General features: G+C 39.2%; 1 protein-coding gene across 2 annotated transcripts in view; it reads right to left on the bottom strand.

Moving 5' to 3' along the window:
* The window catches only part of LOC125390654 (protein diaphanous homolog 1), a 46,108-nt gene that overhangs the window by 18,509 nt on the left and 1,994 nt on the right, over window positions 1-25,605 (bottom strand). The gene's annotated exons all lie outside the window — the stretch shown is intronic.

The raw sequence follows: 25,605 nt of genomic DNA, 5'->3' as shown, positions 1-25,605 counted from the left end.
ACTAAAAGGTTCCTTGAGTGTAGAGCCAGGGACCTAAAGAGTCAATCCTTGGAAAGCCCTCAGCATCTATTCCACCTCTTCCTTCTATCACTGAAGACGCCAACACCCAGACAGACAGAGTGAATCATCAGTCACACAATCAGAAGTCTTCAGATCCTAAAGTGTCCAGATCTGTGCTCCCCACACTCCTCTGCTTTATTTCCACTTCATTAACAGTAATTCTGACATAGATAAGCAAACATACACAAACTCATCAAAGAAAGAAATGCCCATTTCCCTAGCTTTCCTGGAGAATCATTGGAAATGTATCTGAACCTTAAAAATAATTTTTGGAGGCTTAGGATGTGCTCATTTGGTAGAGTGCTTGCCAAACATGTTGGAGGGTTCTGGGTTTGCTCTCAACACCACGTAAATCTTACACATTGACGCACATCTGTAATGGAGCCATGAAGGCAGGAGAATCAGTTGAACATCGTCCTTGGCTACATAGCGAGATCAAAGAAGGAGTGAGATATATGAGACCGTGTTTCAAAATATATATATACTAAAACAAATATAAACAAAATAAAATAATCCATGTTTCAGTGTTCAATATGGATTAAGGACCACAGAAGTAAACCATGCAGAAAAGCTGCAGTTTCCAAGAAAGTCCAACAGAGGGCAGCAACACCCAACAAAGCAAATAACAGCACAGGCCAAATTCTATTTCTGAACCCAGTAAAATACCCAAACAAACAGTAAGCTCAGCTATTGAAATGGAAACCTGTTACTACAAGATACTGAGAATATGGCTTACTCACTCAATGATGCATGTTTTCTTTTACAGATTCTATACACAGCGTTTGAAAAGGCTTTGTTTAATATTTGTTTAAATTGGGTTTTTTTTCTTCTTTTGGTTTTTTGAGACAGGATTTCTCTCTGTAGCTTTGGAGTCTGTCCTAGAACTCACTCTGTAGACCAAGTTGGTCTCGAACTCACAGAGATCCGCCTGCCTTTGCCTCCTAAGTGCTGGGATTAAAGGCATGTGCCACCACCACCCAGCTTTAGTTTTAATTTTTTTATGTATTATTTGTATGTGTAAAAGTCTGCATGTACAGATGTGTGTGCCTGGTGTCCAAGAAGGACAGAAAAGGCATTAGACTCTGTGGAACTGGAGTTATAAGCACTTGGGAGCCTCTGGATGGGTACTAGGAACTTAATGGCCCCCTCCAAGTGCTTTAACTGCTGAGCCGTGTTTATACTACCCACCCAAATCATTGTTTTTTTTTTTTATTTTTATGGAGTCTGTGATGAAGATAAGGACATTTCTAGATCATAAGAAGTGAAAGAATCGAAAACAATGCACTCCAAAGAGACTCTCAATGCTACTCAATGTACACTTGTGCCTGGTGCCTTGATGTCCCTCCATCTTTTGAGACTCTGATTATCTACCCAGCTCTCAGGGCATCTACTCAGCGTCTTCCATGATCTGCAAATCTTTACAGTCCCCACCTGAGTGATACAGCATACTTGCTGTCTCTCCAATGGAATCCACTACATACTACTACTCAGACCTTCAACCACAAAAACAGAGGATGAAGGAAACATAAACACTGATCTAAAATCTTAAAATAGCAAAGCAGATCTGGTTCATGAAGAGATTAATAACTTCTAGGTAAAAGATAATAAGCTAGCCAGGCGATGGTGGTGCACGCTGATCTCTAAGTGCAAGGCCAGCCTAGTCTAGAAAATGAGTTCCAGGACAGCCATGGCTCTACAGAGAAATACTATCTCAAAAACAAAACAAAATAAAAAAAAAGGAAGGAAGGAAGAAAAGGGAAAGGAAAGGAAAGAAAGGGACAGGAAGGAAAGCAAGGGAAGGGAAGGAAAGGAAGGGAGGAGGGAGGGAGGGAAGAAGGGAGGGAGGGAAGGGGGTCACCTAAGAGTAGGAGAAGCTACTCTAGTAGTTAAATCCCTAGGTACCCCACACACGATCCAGCCTCGTAGCGCCACTGGAAAACTACCCACCAGCAGCAATCTGCAAGTTTATTCTCAGGAAAGAGTAAAGAGATGGCCTCTAGATTGGAAGTACAGTTGTGGCAAACTCAGCAAGTTTCCCCTACAATTCTCAGAACCCTAGCAAACTGGCCATTTTACACAAGGCAGGAGGCTGGAACACTCTTCTCTGAGGTGGAGGTCCTAAAGCTACTGATCTAGTCTAAGACCACCCAGAGCACCACTGTCCAAAACAGGAGCCACGAGACATAATGAACAATTACAATTTTAACCCCAAAAGTATGTTACTATGTTTAGAGTACCTGAAGCTCTATGCCTACCTTTCCATTTGTTTATGGACTCTAAATACAGATTAAACATCTCCTGAGAAAATTTAGCAACTGCCCCAGAAATACGGAGCTTCTTCAACTTGATAAAGTATCTACCAAAAACCAAACACCACAAACAATGAAGAAATTCAACATGACATTTCAAACTATATATAAAACTATTCCCACCAGCACTGCCTAAAATAAAATCCCTAGATATAAATCTAACAAAGTATGTACAAGATCTAAAGTCATAAAATTAAAAAAATAGACAAATAAAGGGATGTTCCATACTCATGAACAGGAAGATTTGATTACTTTAGGATCAATTTCTCCAAATTTAATCTACAGATTAAAACAACCCTAATTGCCAGGCAGTGGTGGTGGTGGTCCACACCGTTAATCCTAGCACTTGGGAGGCAGAGACAGGGGAATCTCTATGAGTTCGAGGCCAGCCTGGACTACAGATCCTGTTCCAGGACAGCCAGGGCTACACAGAGAAACCTTGTCTCAAAGCACCCCCCCAACCAAACTCAACAAATCTCAAATTATTTTGTGATTAACAACAAATTTATTCTAATGTTTATAAGACATCTACATTTAAAAAATATAGACTCAAATTAAGACCAAAATAAGACTCAAATTGGGAATGATGGTACACCTGTAATCTCAACTAGACTAAAGAGGCTGGGGATTGTGAGTTTGAAGTTTACCTAGGCTACAAGAGTAGGAGACTGTATCAAAAACTAAACAAACAGGGATGAGGAGGTGACTCATGAATAAAGACGCTTTCTACCAAGACTTATGACCTGGGTTCAATCCCCAGAACCCAGAGAGCAGAAAAATACAACTCCTGACTAACATGTGCACATGCGCGCGCGCGCACACACACACACACACACACACACACACACACGCACACGCACACTTCATTCATTTAAAAATGAAAGGAAAAAAAGGAAGCAAACAACTATAAAAACTACAATGTACTCTGTTATGGACTGAACTGAAGTCCTCACCCCCAAAGGCTTCTATTTTGAGCCTCAGTTGGTAGTAGCATTTTGGACAGTTGTAGAACCTTAGAAGGTGGGGTCTAGGTGAGGGGAAATGGTCACTGGAGGGAGGTTCCTTGGAAGTACATTATTCCTAACAGCTTGTTTCACCCACTACTTTGTGGTAAACCATGAAGTGAACAGCTCTCATCTGTTACATGTTTCTACTGCCATGATGGTCTGTCCAAGAATATAGTGCCAAGCAGCCATGGACTGAACCTTCCTGAGCCATAATAGATTCAAGCTGGTGTGACAGCAAATGCCTACAATCTCACAGAACAAGGCAGAGAGTTCAGAGTTCCTTCTTTAAGTGGTTTCTGTTTGGCACTTTGGTAACAGTGCCTAACATATGCCTGGATGCTCAGGACAACAATGAAATGCCCTGTCACACTGCACTGAATAGACAGACAGATTCCCTCCTAATGGAGAACATCGGCAGATGTATATTTAGATGTAAAGTGCAAAAATTTTAATGCCAAAGGACAATTAATAGGCTTTACTACTTTTTTGTCCTAAGAGCAGAATGAACAAACTTTAAACTTTAAAATAAATTCAAGCCATTTTTATTCTTTTTTCTTTTACTTTTTAAAAAGATTTATTATATATACAACGTTCTGCCTGCAAGCATATATGCACACCTGCACACAAGAAGGCACCAGATCTCATTGAGAGTCACCACGTGGTTGCTGGGAATCAAACTCAGGGCCTTTGGAAGATCAGTTCAGTGCTCTTAACCTCTGAGCCATCTCTCCAGCTCCCCCCCCATTCTTTTTTCAAATGAAAAATAACCACCCTTTATTGGCTCCTCTTACTTTGACATTTTCTACATTGTGTCTGATAGTGACAAAGTATAAAAGCAAACACATCTGATATTTGCTGCTTCAATATAACAGCTTAAGTATAAACATTTGTAAGTTAAGGGCTATTTTTTTTTTATTAAAAGCATATTCTAGAAGATGGATATCACACTGTATATTTATAATTCCACACTCAGGAGACTATGGAAAGGTAATGGGAATTTTGAGGCCGGTAAGACCTTGTGTCAAAACAAAAACAAACTTTAATCCAGAAACTGGTAATATCAAATGATGTTTGCATTTTCTTGATTTTTCTTTATTTACATGTATGAGTATTTTGCCTGCATATATGTCTGTGTATCACATGCATACCTAGTACCTGTGGAGGTCAGAAGAGGCCATCAGACACACTAGAACTTGAATTATAACAGGTTGTTAGCCTCCATGTGGGTGCTGATAATCAAACCCAAGTCCTCTGGAAGAGCAGTTATCATTGTTAACAACTGAGGCAGCTCTTCAGCCCCTCAATGATTATTCCTTTAGAAATAAGTTAGAATTAAATTAAGCATTCTTTACATAATTATGAATCACTCCTCAAATTATGAGAGGCTCATTGTTCATCTTTTAATCTTTAGAACCTACATTTTAAGTATTTTCTCTAAAATAATAAGGTTATACAGCTAACATACATACATGTTAGGAACCAAAAGTTGAGAAATATTGTTTTTTTAAGACAGGTTCTCATTGTACAGCCTTGGCTGACCTGAAATCCATTATGTAGAGCACAATGGCTTCAACTTATCTACCTGCCTCCCAAATGCTAGAATTAAAGCATGCGTCACTATGCCCTATGTGTGGACATACTAATATACTACAGTGGGCATTTCACAGTTTACATGTAGAGAAGTAAGAGTTAATTTATGCCCATACTGGAAAACTCTTCTAAAAATATTTATTTATGGCTCAATGGTTAACAGTGTACACTGCTCTTGCACAACCCCTGATACCGTAAAACTGTTTGGAATTTCTAAAAATTGGTTTAAATTCAGTTAAAATGGTAAGATAGTTGCAATGCAGTTTGGAGACTAATATTCTAAATAATACACTTAAAATTAAAACTATTAAACAAGACAATGCTCAATTTGTTACAATTTTAACTATTCTGGGCTCTAGGGTCTTGCTGGTAACCTGCCCCTACTCTAACTATAGGGCTGGAGAGATGGCTCAGCAGATAAGAGCACTTGCTGCTCTTCTAGAGGTTCTGAGTTCTGCTCCCAGCACCCATGAAGCAGCTCAGATGCCTGTAGCTTCAATTTCAAGAGATCCAATCCAAAAAAGTTATTAACTACGTGTTTATTCTCAAAGTCTCTTCAAAAAAGCTGATACTGACTTTCAATAAAATTACTGGTTATGTGTCTCCCAGCAAAAATGCTCTTTTGAAATTACTGCTCTACAAACGACAATGTGAAGACACAATTATACTAGTAGAAAATATGCATGGAAGACAAATCTAATAAAATTTATTACCTAAAACATATCAACAACTCAAGACTCAAAAGAGCCAGTTTACCAACTCATGAAAGACACACATTTAACACCAACAAAAAACCTCATGGAGAAGCTGCTCTACAGCCTATGTCATCAGGGACACCCAAATCCCAAAATATAACCATAAACCTCTGGAAATGGCCAAAAGGCAGAACCTTAGTGCATCCTAATGCTAAGGCTGCGGAACACCACCCAACAAAGCTCCATGGTGTGTGGTGGGTTTTGTTTGTTTTAGAAAGAGTGTTATATAAACCAGGCTAAGGTCAAACTCAGGATAATCCTCCTGTCTCTGTCTCTTGAGTACTGGGATTATAGGTATGCACTACCATGCTGGCTTTCCTTGATATTTATTTGAAAAACTTATGTCTACACAAAAACTTGCACACAAATTTTCATAATAATTGCTAAAACAAGGGGAAAAACAAGATTTATTTTTATTTATATGTTTTAGTGTTTGTATGTGTAGTTGCCCCAGAGGAAGAAGAGGACAGCAAATCCCTAGGAGTTGGAATTACAGGCAGTGATGAACTGCCTGACAAGGGTGCTGGGAACTGAACAGAGATCTTTTTAGTAAGTAAAGGAATAAACTTCAATACATAAAAGCCAATGGAAGCTGAGAAGTCAGTTCAATTGGTCATAAGGACCAGAGTCTGACTGTTGGTACCTATGTTAAAAACAAACAAAACAAGCTAGATGTGATGCTGGCTCTTATAAACCAGCTAGGAAGGCAGAGGCAGGAAGGACCCCTGGAACTCCTTTACTAAGACAACCAGTTAAGCCAACTTAATGAGAGACCCTTTCTCAAAAAAAGATGGATGGACCTGAGGAATGACACCCAAGGTTGTCCTGTAGTATATGCATAGTTGTATACTTATATATACATGATAGAGCACATGTGTGCACCATGCATGTACAGTTCAGAATAGCCAAGAACCTGGGCCAGGATTAGACATATATTGTCAATTTCAAAAGTCAGAACAGAAACAGATGTTGATGATGACAGACTTTAAAGGTCTGATGCAATTTTCATTCCATTGTATTTTGCTTGTTTTGCTTTTTTGAGACAGAGTCTCTTTTTTGTTTTGTTTTGTTTTTTGACTCAAGGTTTCTCTGTATCTTTGGTGCCTATCCCAGAACTAGCTCTTCTAGACCAGGCTGGCCTCGAACTCAGAGATCCTCCTGCCTCTGCCTCCCGAGTGCTAGGATTAAAGGCGTGCGCCACCATCGCTTGGCAAAACAGAGTCTCAATATATGTCCAGGTAGCTCACTTTGTAGTTCAGCCTGATCTTGGCACTTATAGTCTTCCTGCCTCTTCAGTCAATGGAGTGCTGGGATAACAGGCGAATGTCACCACAAATGGCTTCACTGCTCCATTACAGCTGGTTGCTCTCTATGCCTGGCATAGAACAATTATTCTTAGGGCTTCTTTGGCCTCTCAGCTCTGCCAAAGTTCCTGTTTATTGTTATTTCAAGTCTTTCACTTGGTTTGTTCCTTCGTTTTGATGGAGCATATCCTAGAACAGCTTCCTGAAATACATGGGGAAAAACTTTTTAAAGCTTAAATATGTAACAATGTCTATTTTGAAGTCATATTTGATTAACTGTTGTGTTTGAGTAGGGATTTGTAGGTTGAAAATTGCTTTTCTTCAGGTTTTTAAAAGGCCATTATAGTCAGGAAATGTGGGGTTGCTTTGGCTCCCGCATACTACCCATTTTCATCCTTCTGTTGAATTCTGTAGGATTTTCTTATGGATGTTTTGAAATTTAACCATGTTGGGTCTTTGTACATTCTATTTTTATCCCTCCTTTCAGTGCTGGGAAATTTATTTTATTTCCTTGGCAACTTGTTCTTCTGTTTGTTGTTTTTCTCTTATTTGGATACTGGGTTTCCCATATTCTGAGCCTTGTTTGTACTTTCTTTTCTATTTATCTACACTCTTGTTATACTTGGGAGGGGGTGATTTATTTCAATTTTTCAGCCCTTTTATTCAGCTTTCATACTTTCTTCCTTTTTTAGTTTTTCATTAGAAACAGGATTTCTTTTTTTCAGTACTGGAACACACTCTGTAGACCAAGCTGGCCTCGAACTCACAGAGATCTGCCTGCCTCTGCCTCCCAAGTGCCGGGATCAAAGGCATGTGCCACCATCTCCTGGCTAACTTTTATATTTTCAATTCCTAAAGATCCTTTTGCTTTTGAATTTTTCTCTAGTAGATATTAATTTCTGTTTTTAAGCCTTCCCCTCTTGTATAGCAATTTACTTCCACTTTCTCCTGCTAGGAAATGTGCTCAGATGTCTGACAATCGTTATGTTGTTTGCTCACTGAAAGCAAGGGTCTAAACAGCACTTAGTAAACTCTGGATGCATGGACTGTTGAATATTTTATTATTGTTGTTTGTTTGTTTTGGGGTTTCTGGTTTTTATTGTTTGTTTGTTTTTGGATTCAGGGTTTCACTATGCAGCCTTGGCTGTCCAGGAACTTGCTCTGTAAACCAGGCTGGCTGGCCTTGAACTCAAGAGATTTCCCACCTTTGCCTCCCAAAGGCTGGGATCAAAAGTGTATGCCACCACCACCCAGCCATCATTATTATGCATAGGCATACAGTGCACATTTGACGATCAGAGAACAACTTCGTCAGTTTTCTCCTTTCACTTCTGCATGAGTTCCAGGGACCAAACTCAAAGTGCCAGTTTTGACTAGTAGGCACCTTCACTTGCTGAGGCATGCAACCTGCCCTTGTTGTGTATGCTATTGTAGGGCACATTTGTCTCATATACATATTTTCGAGGACCACCACCATAATCTCTACAGAACATTCCTATATGCCCCTGTCCCAGCAGCTGCATGGTTTCCCTCTTTACTAACATTCTACGACACATTTGCTACAATTAATGACCCTTCACTGAGATACCATAATCATCCAAAGGTCATAATTTACTCTACGGATCACTCTTGGTATTTTATGGTTTATGGGTTTGAGCAAATATACCTAGAATAACCATTTCATGGATATGAAAGTTCCGTCGAATAAGCCTTTCCATCCCCTTCCTCCTGAAGCCACTGGCCTTTTTCTGTCTTCACAGTTCGCCTTCTCTAAAATGCCATCCAGTTGGTACCTTCTTTCACTTAGTACACACTTAAGGTTCTTCTATGTCTTCCTATCTTGATCATTTCATTTTAACAATGGATGGTATTCCATTGTCAAGTGTGTGTGTGTTCTGCCCTCCTGTCTTTTGTTTTCATATCTGAACTGTCAAAAATACTCACTCCATCCCACAGAATTTTCTTTCTGCTCTGATTTATTCAAGAAAGCTAATGCTGGTCATGGTGAGCTTAGGCACACAAAATCTACAACAGCATACTTCCCTAAACATAATCCAGCAGATATCTAAGGAGTTGGCTTTTTTTTTAAAATGGGTTCTTTTGCATTAGCATCTTTCCTGACCTAGTTATAGACCCACATCCCAAGAGCCACCTTTTCTAGGTAGGTTTTTTTTTTTTTTGGTAAAGATTTATTTATTTATTTTGTTTACAGTGTTCTGTCTGCATGTGTGCCTGCAGGCCAGAAGAGGGCACCAGATCTCACTATAGATGATTGTGAGCCATCATGTGGTTGCTGGGAATTGAACTCAGGACCTCTGGAAGAACAATCAGTGCTCTTAACCTCTGAGCCATCTCTCCAGCCCCAGGAGTTGGCTTTTACTGCAATCTTTCAAAATGCTTCCCGATTTACCAGGCCCCCCTGACCTGCTGGTTCCCTGATGTCCTTCTCAGATCTTTAGATTCTGACAATCTAAAGTTGAGTTATGCCTTCAAGATACTATGCAGTGTATCTCCTGAGGTCTCCCACCAACAGTGGTAATACTGCCTTTTCTGTACAGTCTAAATTTTTACTGGTTACTCAATTTTCATAATATTCTATTTACATGCAAATAATTATTAATAAAAGTACAGTTCTTATTCTACAAAACTCTTGCCAGAACTGAATGAGTAGATAAATATCTACAGGTCATCAGCTGGTTAAGAAAAAGCTTAAGAGAACTGTATTTACTAAAAGAAGCTTTACCTTCTCTGAAAAATCTGTTTCATCAAGCCCTATTACATCAACATGAATTGATCACTGTGTACTGCATCAACAGTAACACCACAGAATACAACTGACAACGTACTGCACTGCAATAACCATCAATCAAAATAGAAAAGAAAACCTGCTCCCTTCCTCCCCTCCCCTCTTCCAGAGAGTAATTCAGTTCCTGATTCAGTCACCACATACTGATGTATCATGTGGTAAGATAAATCTTTTGGCTACCATCTACAAGAAATCAGAAACTTCCTTGGGGCTAGAGAGGTGGCTCAATTAAGAACGCTTACTGAGGTCGTTCTACTGAACCTGTCTGGTTCCTAGAGCCCATATGTAGGTGCTCACAACCACCTATAACTCCAGTCTGAGATCCAATACTTGCTGGTCTCAGTGGGCACCTGCACACACATTATGCACATAAAACCACACAGGGCCATATACGCATACATAAAAATAAACAAATCTTTAAAAATGAAATTAGATACTAGACAATTTATCCTTTATAAGGAAACAGAACAGAAACTGTCAAAGGCAAGTCTTGTAAGGCCCCATAAGGCCAAACTAATTAAACTAAATGACTTAAAAGAGTCTGAAATAAACCCCGATAACTATTTATATAATAAATATAAATTAACTTTAATACTTCTTTTCTATCCTGCATTTGTTACTGTGGTGGTTTTATGTATGAATATTTTAGTTTTTAAGATTTTATTTTTAATTATGTGTATGCATGTCCACGTCTTTATAGGTATACACAAATGAGTACAGGGCACAGAGGCCTCAGAGCTGGAGGTATAGATGGTTATAAACCCCATGAGGTGGGTACTGGGAATAAATGGGTTCTCTGCAAGAGTAGATGGGCCATCTCTTCAGTCCCAATACTCTGGGCTGATGGAACTCAATCTGCCAGTCACACAGAAGTTCTTTTGCACGCCGAGTAACACAAGTGTGCCTACTGTAAACGCAAAGATGTAAGAAACTTCATCCGGATTTATCTCTAAATGATTCTATAAATTCTGGAATTTTAATCTGAATCAGAAAAAGGGCACAGAATACTAAAAATAATAAGCTTCTCTTGACACAGACTGTTTACACAGCCAAATAAAAGGTAGTTAGTTACATAGTGTTCTTAGCAATAATCTAATAAGAGAATATGACTATTACTCTGAACACAAAGTATATTACATAGGAAAAAGTGACTCCAATTCCTAGGACTATGCCCCTATTGTTAATCATGGACAGCTACTGCATGAGCCACGTGACCAGCAAAGGGGAAATATAAACCCACAAGTACAAAACCACAGCTCAGTACTTTCTAAAGATTTAGTTCAGGCTAATGCAACCACCTGTAACTTTTATGTTTGAGCTGTGTGAGCTCCTGGCTAAGTGACTACCACAACTGCACAGCTGAACATCAGTTGGACCACACTGTGATGAACCTGGGCAGACCAGGATCCCCGAGAACTTGAGTTTTCTCATCACTGCAATCAGAACGCAATTCACTAACTGCCTCAGTCAATGCAACACCCTTTTGTTGTTGTTGTTTTGTTTTTGGAAACAGGGTCTCTCTATGTTATCCATACCTGTCCCGAAATTTAATATTTAAACCAGTGTGCTGGTTAGTTTCTACATCAACTTGACACAAGGTAGAGTCATTTTGGAAGAACATACTTGAACCAAGAAAACTCCTAGCACTCAGGAGGCAGAAGCACGAGTGTCTCGAAGTTCAAGGCCAGTCTGGCTTACAGAGGGAGTTCCAGGGCCACACAGAGAAACTGTCTTGAAAAACAAGAAACAAAACAAAACAGAGCAGGCCATGAGAAACAAGTCAGTAAAAACTGCACTCCCCCAAGGCCTCTGCTCCACTTCTTGCCCCCAGGATCCTCTCCTGACTTCCCTGGATGCTGCTGTAAGCTATAAGATGAAACAAACCCTTTCTTCCCCAATGTGCTTTGGGTCATGGTGTTTAATCACAGCAATATAAACGCTGCCTAAGACAACCAGGCTGGCCTATAAAATCAGAGACCTGCTTGTCTCTGCCTCTAAAGTGTGGGGTTTAAAGGCTCCAGCACCTTTTTTCCTGACTACCTACTTTTAGGCTAATTCAAAACAAGGAACATACTAGTGCAGTAGACTTCTAAGATGCGACCCCAAATCTAAACTATCACAGACTGTCATGTGATTATGTCACTAACAATAGAGAACGTTACAAACTGACTTCTAAGAAAGACTACTTAGTAGGTCTGACCCAACCACACAAGTGCTTCAAATCTAGACACTACGACACATAGATTCACCATGCCATTCTTGGCCTGAAGATTAAGAAGGCCAAAGCACAAGAATTATAGGTAGCCTCTGGAAGCTGAGTGCCATCCCAAACTGAAAGTCAGCAAAGAAACAGAGCCCCACAATTGTGAAGGAATGAATTCTTCAATTTCAGACTCTAGTGAGTGTGGAAGCAGACATCCCACAGAGCTCAACTGACATCTTGATTTCAACCCTGTCACACTCTGAGAATCCACGCACACTGTCCACATCATGCTTTAAGTTGAGTGATAATTACACAGCAATTGGAAATTCATACATTATTCCAACTACTGAAATCCAGATTTATTTAGATCTAGTTTTAAAAGAAAAAGACTTTGAGTTTTGATTTTTATTTCCGAGATACTAGAAGTAATTGTAACTCCTTGTGCTTTACTTCTACTAGAAACTAAACAATGGCCAGATGTGGCAAGCCTGTCTATAATTCTAGAGCTCAAGAGGCATAAAGCAGCAAGACTGTGAGTTTGAGGCCAGCCTGGCTTTGTAGCTATTCTAAGACCACCCTGGGCTAAATAGGAAAACACAGTCTTAAAAGTGAATGTGAAGGGGGGTACCTGTTCAAAAATAGCAAATAGCTGCACACACCTCTCAGGATCACTGCTATCCTAAGTAAACAAAGGGGAAAGATCACTCTGTGAAAGTGATTTCTGTCTTACTACAGAAAGGCTTCTAGTAAAGTAAACCCTTGATCACTAAACAGGCAACACTGGACTTCAGTAACATGCTGCGAATTTAAAACAAAGACCATTCTTTGTCTATAAATTTATACTTAGCCATCATCTAAGTCAGATATATACACACATATATATATATATATGTATATGTATATGTCAGATCCTTCTTAATAGATGCCTATGGCTGCTCTCTGTGGCTGTTAAGTGGTACAGGAGCAAAAGTTGTGTTTTACTCACGTGATATATCTTAAGCTATACTTTAAATTAACAGCACTATAAATTTTGAAGCACCATCATAAGCACAGCATAGTATATTCATTAATACTATTCAAATTGAGCAAGTAATAAAAGGTTTTGAGTTCTAGGATAGAAAACTAGGATTATCACATACAGTAAACCACCAGACTAAGCCATCAATGTCTTTCCCTGTGAATGAGACCAGAGACTATGCTTAGTGTTTCAGTCCACAAGACATATTTATGAACTGTCCTTAGGGAAATACTCAGTTGTGGAACAGACAAAATGCCATGTAGGAGTGCTTTCATCTTTTAAAAAGTAGTAAGTTCTCGATAATGACAAAGGTGACTACCTACAGGCAAATGGGAAAAGTAAGTGTCACCAACAACTTCCTTTCAAATTTTATATATCTCCCAGGAAAGTATGGTAGAACTTGACATCCACAATCTATGGAATCTGCCTCTGATTCACTTCTTTATTCTATCACAGGACTGAAATTAAGTTCCTTAGAATGATGAGGCAACAGGGATTTACAACGCAGACTTGAACTGAATTACCACAAAACCTTAATCTAGTTTTGCCACAAAATTTACAACATTTACACCAAAGGATAGAAGGGAAGGGTAAGATGCATTATTTGCTGTTTGAAATCTGCCACAGTTTTAGTATTTCTATCTTTAGGACTATATTTTCTCATTTGACTGGTGATGAAGAATAAATAATAAAGTAAAATGATAAAAATCAAAGTATTCTGTAAAAATTAAATAAGGCATGATGACAGAAACTGGCTGGACTCCCTTCTCTATTTCCCCCTTACACAGAAACAGAAGTCAGTCAGAACTGGAGAGAAAGAAACAATGATTAAATTTAAATACAGAGAACTCTCCCTTCCATTTCCACCAATGGCCCAAGGAGGATGGCAAATGAATCCACAGCTCAACTCCACGTACGAAAAACTGAATTCTGACATCACAATTACTGGTGCCTGTTAGCCTAAATGGGAGTGGTGCAAAGTTGCAACACTCATCTCAAAAAGGAAAAAAAATACCCCAAGGAAAAGGAAATTTAAATAGGGGGGGTTAGAATTGAAAAATATGGACCACAAAGCTTGAAGTCAATTGTGAAGCCAGGCATAGCACACACTGGCCTAGTACTTGAGAGAAGTACTAGAAGTACTAAAGAAACTGAGAGTTCAAAGCCAAACTGGGATATGAAACAAGACGGTCTCAAAATCCTAAGTAACAGACTGGTGATATGGCTCAGTGTGTGTATGTACTTGTCACCAAGCCTGACTTAATCCCTGGTGGAAAGAGAAACCAACTCCCCAAGTATTCTCTAACCTCTACATGTGTTGAGGCATGTACATGGATACACACACACACACACAGAGCCTAGATCCTAAAAATGGAAGATAGGCCTATGGTCCCTATGACGGCTTAGGAAAAAGTGCCAAAGGAACAGTTCATCTATCCAGGTATTCCCCAATACATACACACATGTCACAAGTATGCACAACTTTTATGTCAACTATTCCTCAATATATCTGAGAGAAGTAAGCAAACAATAAACCCACTAGAATTCCCTAAACAGCAACAAAGGAAACAGTAGGATAGTACAAGATCTTCCAATCCTTATTATGAATTCTCTCAATACAACAGTTTCGAGTCAGTATCTTCTTCCTGACTGCACATCAGGGACCAAGGAAAAGATTCCAGGAAAGATCCATGTCAGCTGCAGTCAGAAATGCCCTAACAGCATCAGGTAGTTGTAGTCCATTCCCTATTTCAGTAATCTACTTAAACATTGGAAATCACTTACTTAAAACTTTTCCTCTGTCTAAAACCATCTCAGCATTTGGGAGTCAGAGAGAGGTGAATCTCAGGAGTCTCAGGCCAGCCTGTCCTATACAAGTTCCAGGCCAGCCAAGAATACACAGGCAAGAGGCTGTCTCAAAAACTAAATAAATAAATAAATAAACAGAAAGTTATTGGAGGGCACTGGCTAGTGTAGTGGCATACATTAGCACTGGGAGGAGTACTTTCTTTTTTTATTTAAACTTTTACTTTTTGCAAATTTTTACTCCTCTTTTCTCCTAACTCTTCCTATGTCTCCCCACTCAATGACAAATTACTGACTTTTATTACTAGTTACAAATATACATATATTGTTACATTTACACCCCACATGCACACAAGACCTGCTGAGTCATTTAATGTTGTTTCTATATACTGGCCACCTTAGGATTGGATAACCTATCAGTGGACTCTCTAGAAAAGACAGACTCTCCCTCTCAGTATCCATCATGCCCGTAGCTCTTCATTTAGAGAATAGAGCCTTCTAATAAACCTCATTTTCTTTTTTAAAAATATCTATTTATTTATTTATTTATTATGGATACAATATTCTGTCTGTGTGTATGTCTGCAGGCCAGAAGAGGGCACCAGACCTCATTACAGATGGCTGTGAGCCACCATGTGGTTTCCGGGAATTGAACTCAGGACTTTTGGAAAAGCAGGTAATGCTCTTAACCACTGAGCCATCTCTCCAACCCCCATAAACTTTATTTTCCAACTGAAATTAAATAAGAAGAGGGGAGGCTTGAAATTGAAAAGTATAGACTACAAAGCTCTAAGCCAATTGGAAGCCAGACATGGCATACATTTAAAGTCCTAGTACTTGACCCAGGCAGTGGTGGTGCACGCCTTTAATACCAGCAATTGGGAGGCAGAGGCAGGTGGATCTCTGTGAGTTCGAGACCAGCCTGGTCTACAAGAGCTAGAGCCAGGCTCCAAAGCTACAGAGAAACCCTGTCTCAAAATAAATAAATAAATAAATAAAATAAAAAAGTCCTAGTACTTGGGAGGCTGAGGCAGGGAGATTGAGAGTTCAAAGCCAAACTGGGATACTGTCTTAGTATTAGAATTTGTTTGCTAACAGGTCAAAATGCATGTTACTCCTCTAGTGATCAAGGAGGTAAATCTGAGGAAAAAGTAACTTCCTACCTCCAGTTCAGCTCATCTTAAAGCACTGCAATAGGTTAACATACGTCATGGATAGCTGAAAGTCTAGAAACAAGGAGAAAAGGCCATTCTGGTTTCACTATTCCTGCACAGAAAAGCAAGTGGATCTAGATTGGGGACACCACGTTTCTCTTACAAGTCTACAGTGCCAGCACCTTACACTATAGACACTCAGGGGTCTGGAAAACAAGCTGCCAACAGACAACGTGCTCAAAGCTGGGAAATAAGTTATCTAGCAGACAAAGTTATCTTCTCTGCTGAGGGAAGGGGGTGAAAGGCACAGGAATGAATAATCTGTAATTCGCAGACAGATGCATACAAAGTTTCCGTCTCAAACACCTTAGAATTCTAATAAAACTTGAACACATATCAGACAACACGTAATATAGCAGATTTCTTCCAAGTTTCAATCTATTTCTCAAGCTCCAAATATTATGCTTGTTCTTCCTCATTCTCTTACTGAATCCTCTGAGTTCAGGGAAGACTGTCATTGCTCCTTTAAAAAAGGGGTGTTGACCATTCATTTAGAAAGAGTCAATGACTCAGGAATGCTGTTTCTCAATCACTGTGGCAACCCTGTCCTCCTCCCTTGTGATGTGAGCAGCAGCAGGACATCTTCTCCTCTAGTAGGCGCATGGGACACACCCAAGGCCCAGCAGACAGGAAGTTCCTTCCTGCAGCTGCTATCTATCATTTCCACATGCAAGCACCAAGCATGAAGACACCTGTTTTAAATCCTAACCCCAATTCCTTTTCATTCAAAATAACAGTTACAGCCTTGTTTCTCCTCACTTCATCACTGAATAGCCAGAAATAATCATCTACTGATAATGGAGTAAATAATCCCAAAATTACAATGCTACTCAAAAACCCAGGCTTGAGCTAATGAAATCACAGCAAACATTTTCTAGTCTTTTATGAATCTAGAAGGAGAGTTGAAGAGAAATCTTGGAGAGCAGAAGCACAATGATGATTTAAATTCTCATGACTGTTCACCAGAAATATAAGCCAAAGTTGAAGTCATTCTGATCCTTCTAAGAAATCAAACTATGTTGAACTATGTTATGACACAATCACATACACAATTTCATTTCAAAGTACTTAGAACTCAAACATTTCCAAATAGCAAACATTTCTTTTGATCCTATTTTAAATAACTTCAATTTCTGAAAAACAAAGGAATTGTTTTACTCTATACATATTTGTATTTCTTTAGAAAGAGCTACATAATGCTTTTATAATAAAAATGCATTTCCATTTCAAATAAAAATAATTCTTAGAGGCTAGAGAGATGGTTCAACAGTTAAGAGCACTAGCTGCTGTTCCAGAGGACCTGGGTTCAATTCCTAGCACCCGCACGGCAGCTCACAGCTGTCTGTAACTCCTGTTTCAGGAGATTCGATGCTCTCATACAGATACACCTGCAGGCAGAACACCAATGTACATAAAATAAAAATTAATTATTTTAAATAATAATAATTTTTGAAGCTTAAAGAAATGGAAATGTTTAGAATATTTTAAAAGTAGAAACCATAACTTTAATTCTATGAAAAATTTAACAACTAAAAATCCATATATCATGTGGATAGAAACAAAAAAACAGAAACTCTAGCTTCCTGGATGTTTTGAAAATGTATAAAAAGTTTTTAAAAACTCATTAGCACATCATTTAAAGCAAAACATCCTCCAATTCCCATATTCAAAATATTCTATACTCCCTCTTCTCCTGTATACCTTAGTAAATATTCTGACAACAACTTTAGCAAATATTCTGACAACGAGCACTTACAGAATTTAAGACTAATAACACAAAGTGAGAGAGCTGGATTCTAAAACCTAGCTTATGTAATATAAGGCCAACAAAACAGCTCTAGGCGTCTGTGTCTTCCTCATTTGAAGGAAAACTGGGTCAAATCATTTCTAGGGTCTCTCTGGGCACCTTAAAGACTGTAATTGGTTACTACTGCTCTTTTTAAGGGGTGCCCACTGCCTGCTGCTTGCCTGATAATACATATCCTACAGTGGTTTCTTACCACTTCTTCTTGTGGTTTCAATCACAGGAAACAGACGTCACCCATGGCCTACAAGTAACGAACAAGCTGTAGCAAAGGCTAAGAGCTGCCAACCAGGACCAACTCCCATCCCTTTAAAAATACAAGGATCAAGAAATAATTAGAGAACCCTGCAAACGAGGAGCCTTGACATATATCTCACACAAAAACAAAACTAAAAATGTTTCTGTAAGCCCAACAAGATGGAACAGTTTTACAACAGTCCAAAGCTATCAGCTTCTATGGCCAAATAAAGGAACTAAAGAAATTCTACAACTGAGTATGTGTTAAGAAAGAATGGTATGGGGCCTGGGAGATGACTCAAAGGTTAAGAGTACTTGCAGGGGACCCTGGATCCTCTTGCAGGAACTGTCGGTTCCCAGTATCCACAAAGCAGCTCACAACCAACTGGAACTGCAGAGGATCCAATGCCAGCTTCTGAACTCCATGTAGCACATGGCATTCACACATGCAGGCAAAACACTCATACACATAAAATTAAATGTTTGCTTTTGTTTTTTGAGACAGGATTTCTCTGTGTAGCCCCTGCTGCCCTGAACTCCCTCTGTAGACCAGGCTGGCCTTGAACTCAGAGATTCACCTGCTTCTGCCTCCTAAGTGCAGGGATTGAAGGCATGCACCACTACCTGCCCGGTGATATTTTTTTTTTTTTTACTAAAAGAATGGTGCACTATGACCATTAATTACCATTTACTATGGAAACCCAGACATATCCTGCAGACTACAGTCTCATTCTCCTCTTTAATGGTCTGTGTAAACCTTTCTACAGCATGAAAAACTGTGGTATTAATAGATTATAATACCATGGGAACTTGCACTTACTCACTTCACATGAGGATTGGGTCAAATACTGCTCTCACTTATAGTGGTAAAAGTCAGCAGCCTTGCACTTTGTAAAATAACTCAGATGTTTAATTATACATAATGTTCCCTTATTAAACACAACTCATAACTGTAAGACAGTATCTCCAGAGATAGTAATCAGTTTTCTCTTTGCAGCGCTCTTCTGGTTGGGTAGTTATGTTAGTGGTTCCCTAGCTCACAGCTACCTTGGTGAGAGATAACTAATGCTTTCAGAACTGTCCATCTTATATTAGACCATGAAAGGGGGGAATCTTGAAGCAAGACTCGCAAACTGACACTGAAACCAAGTACAGAAAAGGCTACAGATAACAAAAGCCGTCAGGAAGAACATTTAGGAGAAGCAACAGGACCCAAATACAGGCTCAGATTATTCTCACAAAGGCATTATCTGACTGTGCCCACAATTTGATCATATAGCCTTAAGTTCCAGCTGAAAAAGTCTCATTTTTACGATTTAAACAATCTCTGAAAAGATGGATACATTATGAGTGGTAAAAGAATTTAAACTACCTAAATATCATCAAAGGTACCAAAAAATTATTTGCTGGGGGCTGACGGATGGCTCAGTGATTAAGAGTACTTGACTACTCTTCCAAATGATCAGGGTTCAATTCCCAGAACCCATATGAGGGTGTACCCACACAAATAAAATAAAAACAAATATTTCCTGGATCTAAATACAAATTCTGAGTTCTTAGACATCCTGACTACATAATGTCACCACTATACATTATGTAGCCCCAAACTGATATTAATGTGTATACATGCTATAAAGTGCTAACTTTCAGTTCTTTTTTTTTTCTATAGGTGTTTACAGGAAGGGAATCTAAAATCTCTGCCAAGGAAAATAACCCCTCGATGTGGCTTTAGCTTTCCTAAACATCTACTTTCCACCACTCTGACTCCTGCAACAATGGCATATTCCTTCACTTCCAGCACACATCCACATACCTGAGTTTCTGTTTGTTCTTTTCCCCACCTTAGGAAATTCTTTCCCTGTCTACTCTACCAATCAGATTTCCTTCCAGGGCCAGCCACAGTCCTCATCTCCTATGAAGTGAACACTGCCCTAATATTACCATACAGGATTATTTACAGAATCTAAGACACCAGCACACTGGCACAGACCTTAGGAATGATTCATAATAACCCTCAGGTTTCATAAGAAAAGACCAAGCAAACTGAAGTGACTTGTCCAAAATTCACACGACTAATTAGGAGTGGTAAGGTCACAACCATGCAGCAATACTGGATGCAGACCATTCAATTCTAGACTGAGTATTGGGCAGATACTGGTTCAAGATAACCTTTCTCATCTAAATAACAAAGGGATAGTTAAACTGCATCATTTTAAGATTCTTTCACATCCATCACTCAAGGTTCTGAAACTTAGCTTTTCTCTTAGGTCAATAACACTTCCATTTAATTTTCTAAATTCTTTAAATCAGGTCACTATTTAAAGTTTATGCTGAGCTCAAAGCATAGCTCAATGGTAGAGCATTTGCCTACCAGATACAAAGCCACAGGTATAATTCTCCAACACTTGTACGGACACACACAAATTTTATGTACTGCCTTGGATAGAGCCTTTCCTTCCTAGTTGAGTATATATATGACTGTGATTATAATCTCTTAAAAGCCAAGGCTGAAATCTGATACAATAATTATACAACTTTATGATTAGTTTTTGGATCCAAGGTAGACCTATTTGCACACAGGCAAAAAGAGAAACTCTTATTCTCTACTTTTTACCACCAATCACACAGAAAATTACAGCTCTGTGCTCTTGGATCTCTGTGGCAATTTCTTAATTATTAACTACAGGCAAATAACTGCCAGGTCTAAAGAGCAAAGTCAGCAGTTCTGTCAAAGAGAGACCCTGGAGTGAGGAGTCATTTGCAACCCTTAAGTTTCAGGACAGTAAGTGTTTAGGAATGTCAAACATCAAATTTAAAAATGAAAAGATTAACTATAAAGACCATCCTAGGTCTTAGCTTGGCCTTACTTTCTCTGCTGTAAACAACTGAAACTCACGGACAGACGCTCCTGTCAAAGCTGGTCTACTTACGAAGGAAATCAAGTTGCTCTAAAAAAAATGTTTTGCACAACTGAGTATAATTCTTGGGCCTGAGGAAAGATGGGGTTTGCATTCTCAATAACAGCTACTTTTTCATGTCAAAGATAATTTTAATTATGATTCTTCCAATTGCTTCAAAGTCTAAATTACTAAATGCACAAAGTATTTAGGCACTTAGCCAACGGACTTTGTACATTTAAACCCTGTACTGCTTTCCCACTGATCGGACTCTAGGAGAATTCGGTTTTAATAGAATACAGATGACGAAAGGACTCTAAGGGGATATCACCAAAATTTTCTAGGAAATTTCTCGAAGTGAATACTCTTACAGAGCAGAGGTGAAAGTAATGAATCCGTGAACTAGACTTAATTTGATTCCTAGCTCTGTTACTTTCTACTTCTATGATCTCAAGTAGGTTCCCCAATCTCAATGGACTCTAATCCAATCACCAATAAAATGAAAATAGCAGTGCCTATTTTATAAGGCCAGTGTAGACACTAATGAGACACTGACTCCACTTTAGCACACTGCTAGGCACACAGGAGGTGTCCATTCAAACTGTTATTACTGCCACAGTTACAATTACTCTTTATCCTGGAATTAATCATCCTCATGTAAAAACTCTAAACATGCACTAATATTTATTCATTGTAAGACTGTACAACCTGTAGCACACTGAGCACAGGAAAACTAAAGTTAGCACTATTGAAATGTGTTGTGGGGTGGGAGAGAAGGAAAATGGAATCTCAAAGGTCCCTGATCCTAAAAGTTTCAGAAATGACCCATCTTGCCTACAGGTGAGAATTTCAATCCAAAACCAACATGTGGAACCAAGGCATTGAAAAGAAAATATAAGTGACAGTACTTTTAGCAAAAATGTTGAAATAATACAAAGAGCAAAAGTGGGGAGAAAGGGACTTCTTCAAAATAAAACACTCACCCCCCCCCTTTTATTCAAAATATACTATTAGGAAATTTAAATGGGGAAGGCTGGAGAGATGGCTCAGTGGTTAAGAGCACTGGCTGCTCTTCCAGAGGACCCAGGTTCAATTCCCAGCACCCACATGGCAGCTCACAACTGTCTATAATTCCACTTCCAGGAACCTGATGCCCTCACAAGAATACATGCAAGACAAACACCAATGCACATAAATAAATCTTAAAAGAAAGTTAAATGGTTAAATAAGAAGAATAAAATGCATGCAAAACACATGTATTTCAAAGACTTGTACCTAAGCTCAAAAAAAAAATTAAACAGATTCTTCAAGGAAGACAAAGAATGGATAAGGACACATCACCAGGGCCTTGAAACAGCCACACTGAGGACATACCACATGCACACTAGAACGTCAACATTTCAGGATGGTTCTACCAAGAGCTGACAAGGACCTCCAATCCAGTCCGATTTAGTCTGAATGTTAGTTTCCAGGATCTCCATATGCTAGAAGATACTGAGCTATCCTTCTTTAAATTGAGTTCCATTACAATTATATTCCTCCATATTCTCTGTCTATTCTGTCCATTATATATAGTGTTTAAAAGGCAAATGGCACTCCCTAATTGTCACAGAGCCAAGCAACAGATAACTAGCTTCTTTTCACTCTTGCGACTTCCCTCTAAGTCCACTCCTATGTTAGTACTTAATAAAGAACACAAAAAAAAAAAAAAAAATCAAAATTTCTGCTCCCCTTCTGTTTATTTACCAACCTTCTATTTTTCAGCCCCTTGATGCTGCCAGCACACAACCGCAAGAAGTGACTGATTAACTGTTTGGACTTGATGAAATTTGAAACTCTTTTAGCATTAAAGTTTTTTTTTTAATATTCTTTTAACACTTGTTTGTTCGTTTTGGGGGGGGGGGGTGTATTCAAGAATGGCTGCCCGCGTGGAAGTGTCAGTTCTTTCCTTCCACCGTGTGGGTCCTGGAGTTCAAACACATCTTCAGACTGAGCAGTAAATGCTTTTACCCTCTGGCCATCTCACTAGCCCCCAGCTCTCAAGTTTTAAGGATACCATTCATAACAAGCTTTAATAATGAATAGAAATAAAATAATTCTAAAAACTGAAAGAATGACTTACCCACTTATCCTATAATGAGGAAACTCATTAAAATATTGGTCTTAATATTTGTCTTTTTCCACAGTAAACCTTTTATGTCCTTAAAAAGGAGATGATTCTAAAACCTGGTTTTGTTTTTGTTTTTTAGGGTTTTTTTCTTTAAGGAAAAACAGGTTTGCATAGTGACTATAATATTTTTTACTTTTCAGTTTTGGCTTCCATAAAGTTTGGTATGCCTTCCAGCCCCCACTCCACCCCTGAAACAGAGTTTCTATGTAGCCCTGGCTGTCCTGAAATTCATTACATAGACCAGGCTAGCCTCGGCATCAGAGACCAACCTGCTTGGGCTGCTCAGGAATTTTGGTCTAACTGCTTGGTTGCCTAAAACCTTGGCTATACTCAAACCAGCCACCAGAAAGAGCACAGAAGGGCAGGCAACAAGCAGCTGGCTATAGGAAAGTTCATCCAACAGTAACAGGCAAACAACCGGCTGCTCTGCTAAGACACTAGTGTCCCTATTACTGAGAAACAAGTGATTGAAAACAGAAGGCTCAACACAAAAAAAGAAAAAAAATCAATATAGATTAGTTTCAAAATGAGAATGGTTTTAGTAACTATGAATGTGTTCAACAAACAGAGTAGAAGGAAACACTCATATTTCCTGTTAATAAATTTGATTTTAACCTGTTCTTCTAAATCACATGTGATATATAACCGTGTCTTTTGGGTCTCTATTACATTCCCTGAAGATAGAATTCTCTCCTAGAATAACTTGGCCCACAGTGCAGACCAATAAGGCTAACAAAAGGTTATCACACAGAATATACAATAGGTCTGTTTTGGTCCACGTGCTTATCAAAGCTATACTGTTTCTCATCGCATACTACCACTCCTGAGGTTTTATAACAAACAATTTACAGTCCATAAAATTTTCTTGATGGTTAGAGATGGCTCTGTGATTAAAAGCACTTGTTGCTCTTGCAGAGGACCTAGTTTCAGTTTCCAGTACCCACATGGCAGTTCACAACCGTCTGTAACTCTAATTCCAGGGACCCAATGCCATCCTCAGATCTCTTTAAGCATCAAACATATACATGGTGCACATTCACACAAACAGGCAAAACACACACACACATAAAGTAAAAGCAAATATATCTTTTAAAAAGATCCTTTTCAGTTGTGTGTATGTGTTTTACTTTTTCTTCCTTTCTTTTTTTTTTTTTTTTTTTGAGTACCGGAACATTTACCAACTCTCATAGATTTTCGAACTTGTGTTACTCATTGAATTGGGAATCACTATTCTTAGAATGTCTTAATTTCTCAACTGTGTGAGAAGACATGTAATCTACTAAATGCAGGGACGCTCTACAGCCTCCTGACACCCTGACTGTATTGCCTCTCCTTACATACATTTCAGAAATGAGTGTATTTGACACCCACATTCATCCCTGCTGCAAAGTCAGAAACACTCTGCTCACTCGAAATTTTTATCTTTCTTCCTTTGAAAGGATTCCAAAAGGAACTGGAATAAGGTTGTAGAAGGGACGAGCTCAGGGTCGAGAAGACAGACTCATCGGGAACCAAGGGGAAAACCAGGCAGTCTGGTCCCTCCCTTCAAAGTCTACAGCAGCCAAGCCCTTCAAAGATGCTGCCTGTCCACTCCTTAAGCTAGGATCTGCTGCTCTCTACACAAGGTGCCTCAGAGGGTAAAGAGCAGATCCCAGGCAATTTATGAACTCTGCTTTCTCACCAGCCTATCTGTACCTAGAATCTGCAGGAGCCAGAAAGATCTGAACTGCCATCCTTCAAATGCAAGCCACCTGCTCAGAAAGGTCTGCAGCAGCAGCCTGGGGGACTGTAACCACTCAATTGCAAACCTTCGAGCACACTTAGTCTAAGCCAGAGGGTTTATATAGCACATTCAGAATGAGGCTTCTGGCGAATATCACACTTCAGGAAAGGTGGAGTAGGCGAAATAGCTTTGAGTTTGGTTTGGTTTAAGCCAGTAGTTCAAGAAAACTGAGCCCCGGGTGACAAGAGCACCCCAGCGATCTCGCCCACTCCACCCACTCACACATACTTACATGTACAGAGACAAAGAGAAGTGAATTGCAATGCTCCTTGTCTCTCGTTTTCATAGTTCTCATAAAGAGCAGAGAGAAGGGGAATATCCTGATGCCTTAAGGTAAATTGTATTCAGCAATTAGGAAAGGAAATGGCCTGCTTTCCTGGAAACCTTCCAATTCTCACTACTTGTGATACCCAGTTGTTAAAATTCAGTAACATAAGGGTTAAAACCAGAACCTACTCAGTAAAAGAGAACTAGGTTCAGCTCCACCCTCTGTAAAGCAAATATCAACAACTCTGGGCCAAATCCACTGCGGTGAACACAAGACTTTGGTGGCTGCCAAAAAACAGGTGAAAGGAGTTTCCTGGGATTTCTCACTTTACAGTACCACACACTTAAGTAGATTTCACCCACTTATGAAACACG

The sequence above is a fragment of the Myodes glareolus genome, chromosome 13, assembly GCF_982192425.1.
Source record: "Myodes glareolus chromosome 13, mMyoGla1.1, whole genome shotgun sequence".
NCBI classification, from domain to species: domain Eukaryota; kingdom Metazoa; phylum Chordata; class Mammalia; order Rodentia; family Cricetidae; genus Myodes; species Myodes glareolus.
The sequence above is the reverse complement of the archived record's forward strand: the minus strand, read 5'-3'. Positions and strand labels throughout refer to the sequence as shown.